The sequence below is a fragment of the Mustela nivalis genome (genome assembly GCF_964662115.1).
Source record: "Mustela nivalis genome assembly, chromosome: 18".
In the NCBI taxonomy this organism is placed as follows: Eukaryota; Metazoa; Chordata; class Mammalia; order Carnivora; family Mustelidae; genus Mustela; species Mustela nivalis.
This window is the reverse complement of record NC_139037.1, coordinates 2,973,418-2,986,278: the sequence shown is the minus strand read 5'-3', so window position 1 is coordinate 2,986,278 and position 12,861 is coordinate 2,973,418. Positions and strand designations below refer to the sequence as shown.

The following is a 12,861-nucleotide window of genomic DNA, read 5'->3' as shown; positions in this document are numbered from 1 at the left end:
GAACGACCCGGGACAAATCCGTTTCGGGGGCCCAGACTCCCGCCAACCCAGGGAGGCTGACGTCCCCCACCACGCTGCACCTGCAGGCAATGGGCACGGGGTGAGGGACTGAGCCCCCCCCCGCCCCCGCATGCAGCGGACTGGCCATTGGTAGAGTGTGGGAGAGGCTCGGACAGGGCCTGGCCGCTCACCCTGGAGAGGCCGACTGGTGGCTTTCTTAGACATTTCATGAGTCACTGCCGCAAGCAGGAACTTGATCAGCAAACCCTTTTCTGCTTGTGGATTCAGGGCCAAATGTGGAGACTTGGGGGAGTCGCCTCTCCCCAGAACTCAGCACCCTGTGTGGCTCGTTGGTAAACTCTGCCTGCCCAGTTTCTCTCACAGGGACGGGGGTGGTGGGCCGGGAGGCTTGGGGGCTCTGGTCTGCGGAGGTCGGGGCCAGGGACGAGATGCCGTAGGAATGGTGGGAAGTTTGGAAAATACCACTGGGGCCTGACAGGTGACCTGACCCCCAGGACGTGGGGTCTCCTCTGGACAAGTAGCTTCTGGGACCCCAGGGCAGCCCATGGGACTGGACTCATGAGACTTTGGGTCCGACAAGCGGCCTTCACTCCGTATTCTGGAAACAGTGAGGCAAGTGAGGACATGTCACCTGTCCCTTGCAGAGCGACTTGCCCCTTGGTACACTAACCTTTGCAAAATCGGTCTGGGGTGGGAAGTCCTGGTTTTCCTTTGTAACGACCGGATGGCAGCAGAGGCCGAGGCCCCGGGTGAGTGTCCCCAGGATCTGCTGGGCCCGGGGTCGTAGGGGAGTCCTCGCGCCTGGGGACAACTACTTTCCACACAGCAGCCGTGGTGGGAACCAGGAAGAAGTGATCCGTGTGTGATTCAGATTCTGTACAAGAGAAAGTTTAGCAACTCAGTTACTTAGAAATAGTTAGAAATTCTTTCTAAGAAATGGTCTATAGCTAACGGCTGTGATGTTTGCAGCCCAGTGGGCTGAGGCAGGAGGAGGGCTGGCTTCTCTGTGGGAAGCGCGGCTTTCCTGCTGACAGGAGGGGAAGCGGTCAGCGCGGTGACCCCCGCTCAGCATCTCGAACGTCCTCATGGACACGGGCGCATTCAAGTTCTCGCTCATGTAAGACACATTGGATCCAGCATTTTCCAAACTTTCCTTGCACGTTGTCCGTGGCTGCGTGGTGCCTCGCCCAGCTGCAGGCGGCCGGAGGGCAGGGTGGGCATTTCTGTCTGCTTGGGCGCTGTTCCACCCCGACGGAGGCTGCCGGAACGCGGTGACCGCCCCTCCCAGTACTGTCCACCGGACCTTTCACTCTGCTCGTGGACTTGGTGGGCCGGACTTCAGACAGGACGCGGCGGTGTTGGCTTTCCTGTTCCACAGTCTGCCGTGTCCACCGGGAAGACTCACACGGCGGAGGGTGACCTCAGTGCCCCGGGGGGTGGGATCGCCCGGAGGCCTTTTGATCCACATATCTGGGGCCTGGGCGTAGCTGGGGCCACATGCGACGTCCCAGGCTGAGGGGGTCCCCACCTCTCGATGACAGGCGTGTCAAGGAGCTGGCAGCCATGCTGGGGGGCAGGGCAGAAGCACGTTCTTGGCTACCAACCCGCCTGTACTTTGTAGAAACCGAGCTCTGCCCCCTCCCCAGAAGCTCTGGCTCCTTGAGCCTGACGGGTGGACCTTCCCCTTGTCCCCCGTGGGAGCCTGACATGGACACTCACCTTCTTCGGACTGTGGCCCTTCCTTCAGGAATGCTCATCCCCAGAAAGGGCCTGACGCTGGGGGTTACCATGTGAGCCTGTCCCCACCCGACGGGAGGATGGGGGTGCAGGGAGCTTGTCGGTGAGGGCGAGAGCCTGATGTGGCGTGTCCCCCGGCCCCTCGCTTCCTTCTGCTCCTTACCGGGCCACCATCCTCGATGTCACCCCGACGTGAGGGCTCTGCCCAAACAGAGAAGGGATCAGGCTGTCGGGAATGGTTTCTGTGGGGCCGGGCATGGCCGGGGCTGGGGGAGAGGGCAGGTGAGGAGGACGTCCCCATGCCGCGGCGTTCGCGTCGGAGGCTGCCGGTGAGGGCTGTGTCGGCGCAGCAAAGCCGCTTCGGAGGGCGCCGGGTGAGCCCTCAGCCGCTGACCGCGCAGACCAGACTCGCTGAGGTCCTGCAGGAGACCTCTCAGAAGCAGAGCCAGAGGCAAGGATGCGGTGTCAGGAGTGTGTGGGGTCACATCAGGAAGGGCCGCTGGGGGCAAGGAGAGGCCTGCGGGGCTGGGCATGGCCAGGCATAGGAGCCCTCAAGGCTGGCCCCAGGGAAGGGAGCCAAACCCGAGTGCGTCTACCTCGGCCTTGCCCGCTAACCGGTGCTCCCAGGGGCCGCGGGGGCCTGGTACTTTCTTCCCGGGTCTTTTGCTCAGGAAGATGGGGCTCCGGCAGCCCGAGAGGCCCTCAGTGCCCCCGCAAGGGCCGGCTGCCGGGGGTCGGCGGCATGACCGCAGCAGGAAGGATGAGGGGTTGTGCTGGGGGCACTGGGAGCTCCACGGAGCACGGTCACCTCTCAGGAGGGCGCATGTGCCGGACCGCCCAGGCTCAGTTCGGCTCGGGGCTCCTAGCTGTGCTTCCGAGAGAAAATCACCTAAACTCTGTCGCGCAGTCTCCTCTGTATGGGGTAAGGACATCACCCCCTGTGAGGGTGAAGGTCTTACCAGACCCTGGCCGCGTGAGTCCCGACAGCGGCATGTTGTACCCATCACTCACGCAGTTCAGTTACCTTAGTATTAAGTTTGCTAAGTCTTAGACTGACTAGGTCTAAGAAATAACCTATATCGTTTACATTGACGATAATTATACGCAGTTATTTGCTAATTACTAAGCGATGTGATAAATCGTTTATATGTTTATCTGATTCTGTATTTCTCATTAGAATTAACTTTATAGAGTAGTTATTCAGTGATTCTATAGTGGCTAAAACTATGCCACAATTACACAAACAAGGCAACAACTGTAACGCAGCTGTTGCCTCTGCTGCCATTTCTGATTCACGATCTGCTCTTGGGCGCAGGCAAGGACTGGCTGGAACGAGGGTCCGGCGCGGGGGGCGGGGGGCGGGGCGGCGCGCGGTCGGTGCCTGCAGAGCGGGAGGCCAAGGGGTGAACTTCGCGGGGTGCGCGCGAGCGTGGGAGGGCTCCCGCGGTGGGTCTTCCAAGCTGCCTGGCACACAGTAGGGGCTCAGGACACATTCGCTCCCTTTCCTTCGCCTCCTTGCTGTCCAGGACGGGGGACAGGGCAGCAGAGGTTCCCGCGGGGTGAGGGGGCGGCACTGGCGCTCCTGGAACGGCCTTCCCAGACGTCCCCCCCCCGCCCCCCCCCGGCCGTCCCGGGCCAGCGCTCTACTTGGAAGCTCCGGTGCACCTGCCCTCCCTTCCTGGATGCTGTGTTTCTTGCTGGAGGGGGACTCAGTTGAGGTGTACAGAGGCGGGGGGAGGGGTGGTGCCCAGGAACGGACAGCAAGTGCCAGCCCTGGGCGCCGGGAGTTCGAGCAGCGTGTGGTGGAGGCCCGGGGACCGGAAGGCTTTTCACGAGTGCCGGGACGGGCTAGACGTGCAGACGGACGTCAGGGTTCTCCGCCGTGAACAGAGGGATCCGAGCTGACCTGAAATCGCTGGGTCTCCTCGTTGGGGGGTGAGGGGGGACAATCCTGGGACAGCCCGGCCCCAGGCTTGTGTCACACACACATCCACCCCCCGGTCCGTGCACGGTGCACACTCCTTCCCCTTTTTCCAAGTCGCAAGGACTCGAGGGAGCTGGAGAGACCAAAGAATGTGGAAAATAAACATCGTTCCGAGAAGGGCAAGACGGAGGGACTCTGCTGTTTCCTTGGGGAGCTTCTGCGGGGCAAGAACCAGGGTGCGCTAGGCAGCCCCAGAAGCCAGCCTCCGTCCAGCAATTTCCTTCCTGGAGCACCTGTGGGCAGCTTCCTTCTGACCTTGCTGCTCCCCCGTCCCAAACAAGCATTGAGCAATCGGGGCCAGTTAGAAATCCTGAGCCCAGAACACAGGGTCTGTTGCTCTGCCGCCCTGCATGCTGGCTCGGGGTCCCGCCGGGGCCGGAGGCCAGGCTTGCAGGAAGCAGATGGCCTGGTCTACTGTACATTTCGGAATATTTCAACTGCAAGGCTGGCTGGGCTGTTGCATCACTGGGTCAGACAAGGCCATGGGGCGGAGGCCAGGAGCCTGGGACTGGGTGGTGGGTCAGGCCGGGGGAGGACAGGAGAGGCGGAGGGAGGGGGTAGAGGTGGGAAAAGCACCTGGTTCCCAGCCAGGTGCACCTGCACAGGGCAGCTACCCCCGCCGAGGGTTCGATTCCTGCCAGGGGTGCTGATTAGCTGGGAGACGCCAGGCAAAGGACTTCCCTCCTCGGAACGTCAGGGTCCTTGGTTCTGTGCGGTCTGTCGCTCCTCCTTCACATGGCTGCTGTGGGTACCAGCCCTGCCCTGGGGGATCGCAGTGAGGCTGGCCTGAGGTCACCCACGCACATGGGTTAGGCTCGGCCTGGCACCCCAGGTGGCGGCTGGGGCCGGCCTCTCCCTGTGGGCAGGTGGTGCGGGCAGTTTGGTGGACTGCTCGGGGCAGCGTGTGTGGAATCGGACGGGGGAGCCCAGGGAGTCCCAAAACAGTCTCTCCCCCAGTGCCCACCTGCCGGCTTCCCGGGAAGTGGACCTCCAGGGAGTGCTAGCAGGGCCCCTACCCTCTGGCTTCTGGCCTTATCAGCCAGTGGGAGCCCCAGCAGGAGTCGGAGGGAGGGAAGAGAGAGGCCTGGTGTGTCACCCCATTCCTCTGCCTGCATCTCCCTGAGTCAGCCGGGTCGCTCCCGAGGCCATGCACGTGACTGTCCTTGGGCGCTAGGATCCATCCCCTCTTCCTGGTCCTCTGGGGGCCTCCTCCTTGGGTGGTGACAGCTCTGTCCCACCAGTCCTGGCCCCTGCTCTCTTCCCTGAGACCAGGTGTCAGCTGATCTGGCAAACCTGGCCCGCTGCCTGTCCGTGTCAGGCTTCATTGGAACCCGGAGATGCGCCCTTGTGAACACTGGCTCTGTGGCTGCTCGGGTCCCATGGCGACCAAGGCGACCGGTTCCAACAGAGACCGCATGGCCCCCAGAGCCGAAAACATCACTGTCTGGTCCTCGATCTCAGCTTTGCAGAGCTCGCCTTTGACCCGGCTATACCGGAGAGAGGGACCCTCGGCCGGTCTCCCCAGGGTGCTGCTCGCTTGATCACTAGCGTCCTCTTTGTGCAAAGGAATCCACCTTTCCGAGTTTCCGTGTCCCTTGGCGGAGAGGGTCCTGACGGCTGCACGTGTCCCCGACACGCCTCTCTTCTCCAAGCCACCCCACGCACTGGCGGGGGAGCAGGAAGGGCAGGAAGGGAACTGTGGCTACGCCCCCTCTAAGTGAGAGCTGGGGCCACTTGGTCCTCCCAGGGCTGCGGGAGTCGGGGTCTGAGAAGCCTCTCACATTAGGGTATGCATGCGCGGCCCTGCCGTCCTCACTGGTCAGGGGCTCGGCCCCGGGACGTGCAGGTATTCCTGGCTGTCCCGACAGCAGAGGTGGGGGCTGCTGGCGTCCGGGGGCTAGAGGCTGGGGGCGGGTGCTGCTCCCACCCTCCAGTGCATGGGACAGCCTTCCTGCCAACAGCTAGACTCCTCCATCCCCAAATGTCAGCCGTGCCAAGGGCAGCCCTGGGGGAGACCCTCATCTTCGGAAAGGAGGGACAGCGTCTGCTTTGTTCTATTTGCTCTCCAGCACGTGGCCCCCGTGCAAAGTTCCCAGCGTGCGAGCAAGTGTTCGCTGCTGGGGGGGCCTGGGGTGAAATGTGCTTCCCGGGTTGGAGGCAGCCTGGGATCCCCGTGCCAGCCCAGGACACAGGCCCTGGGGGCTCGAGCACAGAAATGGGGCACGCGGTGGCGGGGAGGCTGGCCGGGCCCTGACAGACAGGGCGGACGGAAGCTGGTCGGGAGGCGTCTCAGGCTGGAGCCTGGGCTTGCTGGAGGCAGCAGGCGGGGGCCCCTCTGGAGGTCTGGGGGGGGGGCACACCAGGGTCCCCCTGCACGGGGACGGCGACGGATTGCAACAGCCGTGTGGCCCGGTGAACGCCGCAGCCAGGACACGGTTTACTCAAGAGCCCATCGCTGGGAAGTTTCGGGGAGAAGGTGTGGGACCCACGGCATCCTGAAACTCAAGGTGATTCCCTAAAGTGTGCCTTTCGCTTCCTGAGTGGGAGGCTGGCTGGGATCACTTCCCTCCGTCTCAGACCTGCAGACCCGTCGGCGCCGGAGCTCAGGCCCTGCCCCCTCCGCCACGTCGGTGGCCATGTGACTCAGTTTCCTCCTGGGGCAGACGGGTGGGAAGCCAGAGAGAGAAGGTGCTTGGGGCAGGCACCAGGGACACGGCACCACGAGCCTGGGGTACCTGCGCTGGCCGTCGCCTCTGACCTCGGCCGCACCCACCACCACCCTGCCTTGCCCCACGGACGGGGGACGAGGGTGGCCGCAGGGGCGGCGCTGTCCGGGCGCCGCGGGTGACCTCCTCCCCCCGTTCTCTGTACCTTTACTACCCCTCCGCCCCGCACACACGCCTGGGAGTCACACGCTCGAGTTCCACGCCGAGGCTTCTTGTGTGTGTGACCGCACAGTCCCGTCGCAGGCCCAGCGCGCGTGTGTCCCTGGGGCTCGCCTTCTGGGCAGCGAGCACACCACGACTCCCGCCTCCTCCCGCGGTCAGGCTCTCGGTGCGGCTGCGGGCTCTGGCCGTCACGGACGGCACCGTGTGTGTGCCATGGTTTGCGCGCCCGCATGTCTGAGCTGGGGTCTCCGTGTCCCCGGGCACATGTCACACAGCCTCCCGCATTTCCGCGCGAGCCTGTGCTTCTGTCCTCCACTGACCCACTCTCGGGGCCGCACGGGACGCAGGCACAGGACAGGAGGGCTGTGCTCTGGGAGGTGACAACACCGAGGGTCAGGACGGCAAGGGCGGGAGAGGTGGCCAGGACCCCGTGGCAGCGGGGACTCTGTCCCCATTCAGTGGCTCGGATGGCGTCTCCGTGAGACCTGGGCCTCCTGGCTGCTCTGGTCCTCATCCCGCCGACGGCTGCAAGTGGAGCTGCCCCGGCCTGTGCAGGTGTTGGCGTGGACCTTTGTTCTCGGCTCCTGTGGGGGTCACGTGGGCTCCAGGGCCGCGGGCCACGCTGATGTGTAAGAAGGCGGCCAACAGCCTTCCACAGCGGCTGGACATTCCGTGTCCCCAGCAGCCACGAATGAGAGCCCTCGGGGCTGAGCAGCTTGATTTTCAAGACGTGGGTCTGTTCTGACTCGGCAGGGGGAGTGTGGTTTCTGCCTCAGCCGCGAGAGCAGCCGTGCGTCAAGGCGGCCCAGGGCTGGGGCCGTGGCAGGTCTCGGGGTCAAGGACCCGGCTCTGCTCCCGAATGAACGTAGACAGGCCAGTTGGCACTGCCTGCCCCGAGCCTGACTTAGGGCCCTGTGGACAGGCGGGGACCTGGCCTTCCTCGCGGGGGCGCAGGCAGGCAGTGGGGGTCAGCACGGTCGTGGGGAGGGCAGGCCGCCGTGAACATCAGGCACCACCGTAGTCGACAGTGAGGTTAGTAGAAGCCTCGTCTCCCTCAGCCGGCTCTTTGAAGGTTCCAGAGGGAAGGAAGGTGAGGCAGACGGGGCACGCCCCCTCCACGTCCGTCTGTGAGAGCTCAGGGCGAACTTGGGGGGATGCGCCCTTCGTGGCAGAAGTGCTTTGTGGGTAAGGCTGAGTTAAGGACCTGGAGATGGGCAGGGGTTCCTGGAGGGGCCAGTGGGCCTGGTGTCCCCACAGCGTTCTGGAAGTGGGGGGCAGTCAGTCAGAGAGACGGGACTGTGCCACTCTGCTGGCTTCGAAGATGGGAAGGGGCCACGGACCAAGGACTGTGGGGCCTGTAGAAGCTGGAGAAGGGGAGAGAACATTGTTCCTGGGGCCTCCAGAAGGAACCAGTCCTGCCGACACCTTGCTTGAGCCCGTGAGACCCACAGCGGACGTCGGACCGCCGGAACCTATGTCTGTGGTCAGAGCACGTAAGAGGACGAAGGTGTGTTTTCAGCCGCTAGGGATGTGGTCTGTGCCCCAGCCAGAGACAGACACAGGCCTGCGTGAGCAGACGGGAAGCCCGGGCCCAGCGTGGCCTTGCGGCCCAGCGTCCACGGCGGAGACCGGCTGCCCCACGTGCCCTTACCCCTGTGCTTCTCAGACCTGCCTTCTCTTCTGCCCTTTCCCGTGGGTCCAGCGCCCTGACGGGGTCACACGGGAGCTGGGCTGCCCCCGCGCTTTGGGGACTTGGGGTAAAAACCCCAAGGTTGAAAATAGCTCTGTACCCCCGTGTGGTTAGATTTCTGCTTCTCGGCCTGCTGTGAGGGCGACGGCTCACGAAAGCCACTTCCTCCTGGCTCGCCGCTGCCAGCCTGTCCTCACGGGCACTCCGTCCTCTGCCATTCCCTACGTGGCAGGTCCTGCGTGGCCAGCGTAGGGGGGCCACCTTCCAGCTGTCCTCGGGGACGACCGCCACACGCTCCCGGACCCCCGGCCACGGCGGCTGCTGGTTCTGGTGCCGGCTCTTGTGTGTGGCTGCTACGGTCTTCCTCGTTTTGAGGTTAAAGTCAGTCCTTCCTTTCTCTGGTGTGAAATTCAACCATGATGCAGTCGCAGCAAAGACTGTATTTCCACCCCAAACCGCGGTGAACGCAGGGCCCTCGAGAGAGGTTTGCCTTAGCTTCCTCCGGGTTCCTGGGCTCGGCCGAAAGGAAATTCTTAGTTGGAAAATCTGAACAACACTGGAGGCCCGTCGTGGAGTGTGTGTGGGAGGGAAGGATTATTTCTAAACGAGCCTCACGATTTGTTTCATTTCAGACAGGAGCACTTCGAACAGGTCAAGGAGGCTTTAAGAAGCCTGTGTTCACTGTGGAGACTCGACTGACCGTCGCTGGCTGGGCGCCCGAAACTGCTCCCCGGCACGGATGTCACAGGCGTCCCAGGGTGTAGCATGAAGGAGCCACCAAAGGAATGGCTGCACGAGTGGGTCTGCAATCTGGAAGCATCCGGAATGTTCTAGAATTTGCCCTCGCACTGTCCCCCTCGTGCGGAGGCTGTGTTCGCACCCTGAACCGGTCAGCGGAGGGCGTCCTCTCGCGGCCGGGACACCTGCTGAACGGGCAGCATGACCGAGGGCCTGAGCGAGCTTCCCAAGTCTGGGGGAAACGGAGGCAGAATTTCGGCTCGCGGGCTGTGCCAGTGCCAGCAGAGGCTCCGCGGGGCACATGGCGCGTAGGGGAGGAACTGTGTGTTCTTTGGACGACAGGGTGTCAGCGGCTTAGGAAGGGGCTCGCATGTGTTGAGGACGGCCCCTCCCCCTGCCCCTCCCAAGCAGCAAACATTACTGCCATCGCTTGGGTGAAGAGACCGAGACTCGGTGACGTCAGCACATCGCCCAAGTCTGGGGGACAGACCGGAACTGGCCTGGCAGCTGGCCAGGGTCAGGGGCAGTGCTGCTGGGCTTCCGGGAGAAGTCTCCTCACTCCTTCCTCGGCTTGAGGCTGGGGCCGGGGGTGACGGAACCGTGCCTCCCTCTTGCTGCCCGTGGGTGACGTGGATGGCAGGTGTCGGGGAGGGCCAGGCTGGTTTCTAGGGAGTTTGCTCCTTGCGGCCCAAGCACCCCGACGCACAGACCAGACCGGTCCCCTCTCTGCTCCTCCCCACCCCCGCTGGAGAAGCCCTAGGACTCTGCACTCTCGTGTCCCTGCCACTTACGGGAATGGTCCCTCCGGGCTTCACCCTGCTCTCCGGCATAGCCCGGATCCCGGTGTGGCTGCGGGGGAGGGGTGTACCCCGTGCAAAGACAGGCGCTGTCGGGCTGTCCCCACAGGGAGCACCGCCCCGCCTGCCCAGGGTGGCCCCTCTGCTGCTCCCGGGAGACGGGCATCCCTCCGCTGGCTTCTCTCATTCTGCCTCGCCAGGTCTGGGCACTTTCCACGCAGATCAGCTACAGTCGGTGGTAATGATGCCAGGCCTGGCCAACCCCCCGATCCCCGGGAGAGGGTGGCCCGGCGGGTGGGCCTCTGAGGAGGATGGTGCGGCCCCGACGGCCCCGGGCCCTTGGCGTGTCCTCACGGGACACACAGGAAGTACAGCCCCGCTCACGGGGCTCAGGCCGCAGGGGGACTGTGAGCAGAAGGCACCCGGCGCTCGCGCTAAGCCAGAGAGGACTTGCCGACGGGACGGCCGGGGTGGGAGGAGGCAGGGGCCGGAGTCCAGGAAGCCCCTCGCTTCTCGTGGGCTCGTTTGCTGGTTTCGAGGCCGGCGCCGCCGCAAGGGGGCCTGGAAAGCAAACTCCAGCATCTTCCACCCCCCGCCCTGGACGGGAGCGTCCCTCGGCAGCACCGGGGCTCGGAAGGCGGGTGCCCAAACCGGGGACGCGCACTCTCCAACGACGCCAGCGGTGTCCCATCCACACCGACCGGGTGAGAGAGAGGGAACCGGCCTCTCCCTCCAGGACAGCTTTGCTCAGCGGCGTTGATGGGAAGTGTGGGGTCAGTGGGGACACAGACCGGGGGTTGTGGGGTGTCCTCTGGGCGCCCCGCTTCTGAACCCTGGACTTTGTGACTCAGGCCCTGCCGATGAAAAGCCTCTGATGACTGCGAATCCACTGGTCAAGGGAGTGACCGCTGCGGTATGCCCCTCCCCCACTGTGTGCCCAGAAACGTCTAGAGCGCTCCTGCCGTCCCCGGTCCCATCGCGGTGGAGCCGAACAAGGGCCTGTCCTTCCCGCCCCGTCTCCAGCGGCAGCCACAGCGCTGTTACCGCAAGCGGAGCGGCTCAGGGCGACGTGACGCGGCGGATTCTCCTACTGTCTGGGGGCGGAGGTCGGTATCGGGGCTCCTGGGGCTCGAGTCAGGACACTGTCTACTCTGAGGTCCCCTGGTCAGTCACCTTAATTCCCTCCGCAGCCTTGTTTGCCCTTTGCCGCAGGAGCGGGCGCACCACGGGCTCTGGGGAGGGGCCGGCGGCCTTATCCTGCCTCCCTGCCCCCACCCCGGCCCCGGACCAGGCAAAACTCCCCCAGGTTCCAAGAAACACGCCTTCGCCTGCCTTCCTCCTCTCGCTCCTGCCCGCACTCGACGCTTTCTCTGGCGGGTAACTGGTGAGTTATTTAACGATCCCACAGGAGCTCGCTGACCGGCCACGCGCCACGCCTGGGTCTACACCCGCGCGTCCAACAGGCCCCCGTCCCGTGCAGCTCTTGGGCTCACGGACGACCGTTCGCATCTCTGGGGCATTTCCAGTCGGCTGCACGGCCACCTGGGACATCACTGTCACCGCCATCGCTCTCACGCGGCCTCCTAACCACCGGCGCAGCTGTCGGAACGCAGGGCTGTCGCACTTAGCCGGACTGGCCTTGGTGCCCGCTGTGGAATGTATCGTAAGACCAAAGCAGGACGTGCCACACGGGTCAGACGCGGCAGCCGCTCGTGAGGCCCCCCTTCCCCGCTCTCTGCCAACTCAGAGCCTAGAACGGAGACGCCACAACGCCAAGGACGCATTCCGCACGCTGGCATCGGGCTCCCGAACCTCGTGGCCTCCCACGGCTGACACGGACCTCGGAGCATATCCAGCCCCACCTCCGTCCCCAGGGCCGGGCTCCGGACCGCAGTGCCCTGAGCGCTGGTCACACACAGTCTCCGTGGGTCCTTCCTACATCAGGACGGCCCAAGCGCGGAGCCGGGCCGCGCGTCCCCCACCCAAGATCAATCCCGTGCCCCGCTCAGGCTCTCAAGATGGGGCCTGGGCATCCGAATAAAACAAACAACTTTATTTTTAAGGGCCACCCTAGACTGATGGAGAGATTACAGAGATAGGGTGGGGGCTCCCATTCACCCCACACCTACTCTCCCTTTGACTAGCTCCCGCCCTCAGTGTGGGCTCTGGCACAAACACGGACCAGCATTGATTTGTTGCCGTTAGCTAAGTCCGTGCCTTCTCCGGTTTCCTTGGGTTTCTCCTGACGTCCTTCTCTGGTCCAGGACCCCACGCTGGCTTCGTCACCCAGGCTCCTGTGGGCTGTGGTGGTTCCTCAGACTTGTCTCGACGGCTCTGGGGAGCACTGGCCAGGCGTTCCGTAGACTGCCCCGCGGTTTGGGATTGTCGCAGTGAGACAGGAGTTACGGGCTGTGGCAGGAGGACCCCAGATCCAAGGGGGCCTTTCCACCTGTCCTATCAGCTGTCTCCTCGCTGTGGCTGCTGCTCCGGGGCGCCTGGCTGAGGGGGCATCCGACAGGCTTCCCCATCGGGAACCCCTTTCCACACTCTGGCAGAAACAGGCCCCGCTGCACGAGGGGTCTTTCTCGAGGTAGCAGGGAAGAGCCGGGAAGCAGCCCCTATCACCAGGTCTGCCTGGGGACGTGACAAGACGTCTTCTGTTTAGCAGTTATTCAAGGTCCTCATTGGAAAGTTGATCTCTGTGATCTTCTCAAAAGCCAAGGAGCATGGCCTCTGCCCCATCAGCCTGTCCCCGTGGCTCTGATTGCTCTCAGGAAAAGGACCGGCACCCTTCGTGTGCTCTGCAGAATCCCAAGTGTGCGGGTCCAGCACCCCCTTGAGCCCTGTCTCTGTGCTGCTCTTGCCAACCAAGCTCCAGTGATTTCCTCCAGCAAGCCCCATCCCTCTGCCCCAGGGCCTTTGCACACACCATTTCCTCTGCCTGGAACCTGCTCCTCTTTCTTCCTGGACTGGCTAACTCCTGCTTCCTTTAGGTTCCAGGTTCCA

General features: G+C 63.9%; 2 long non-coding RNA genes across 2 annotated transcripts in view; one reads left to right on the top strand and one right to left on the bottom strand.

Annotated features, from left to right (window-relative positions):
* Window positions 1-609: 609 nt before the first annotated feature.
* Window positions 610-12,861, bottom strand: part of LOC309853531 — a 168,877-nt gene continuing 156,625 nt past the window's right edge. Inside the window, exon 5 of the long non-coding RNA XR_014305793.1 lies at window positions 610-895. This is a non-coding gene — a long non-coding RNA (uncharacterized lncRNA). The remainder of the gene's footprint in view (window positions 896-12,861) is intronic.
* Window positions 8,433-11,923, top strand: LOC309853536. Its single transcript, XR_014305802.1, has 2 exons — window positions 8,433-8,695; window positions 8,953-11,923. It is a non-coding gene; the product is annotated as an uncharacterized lncRNA (long non-coding RNA).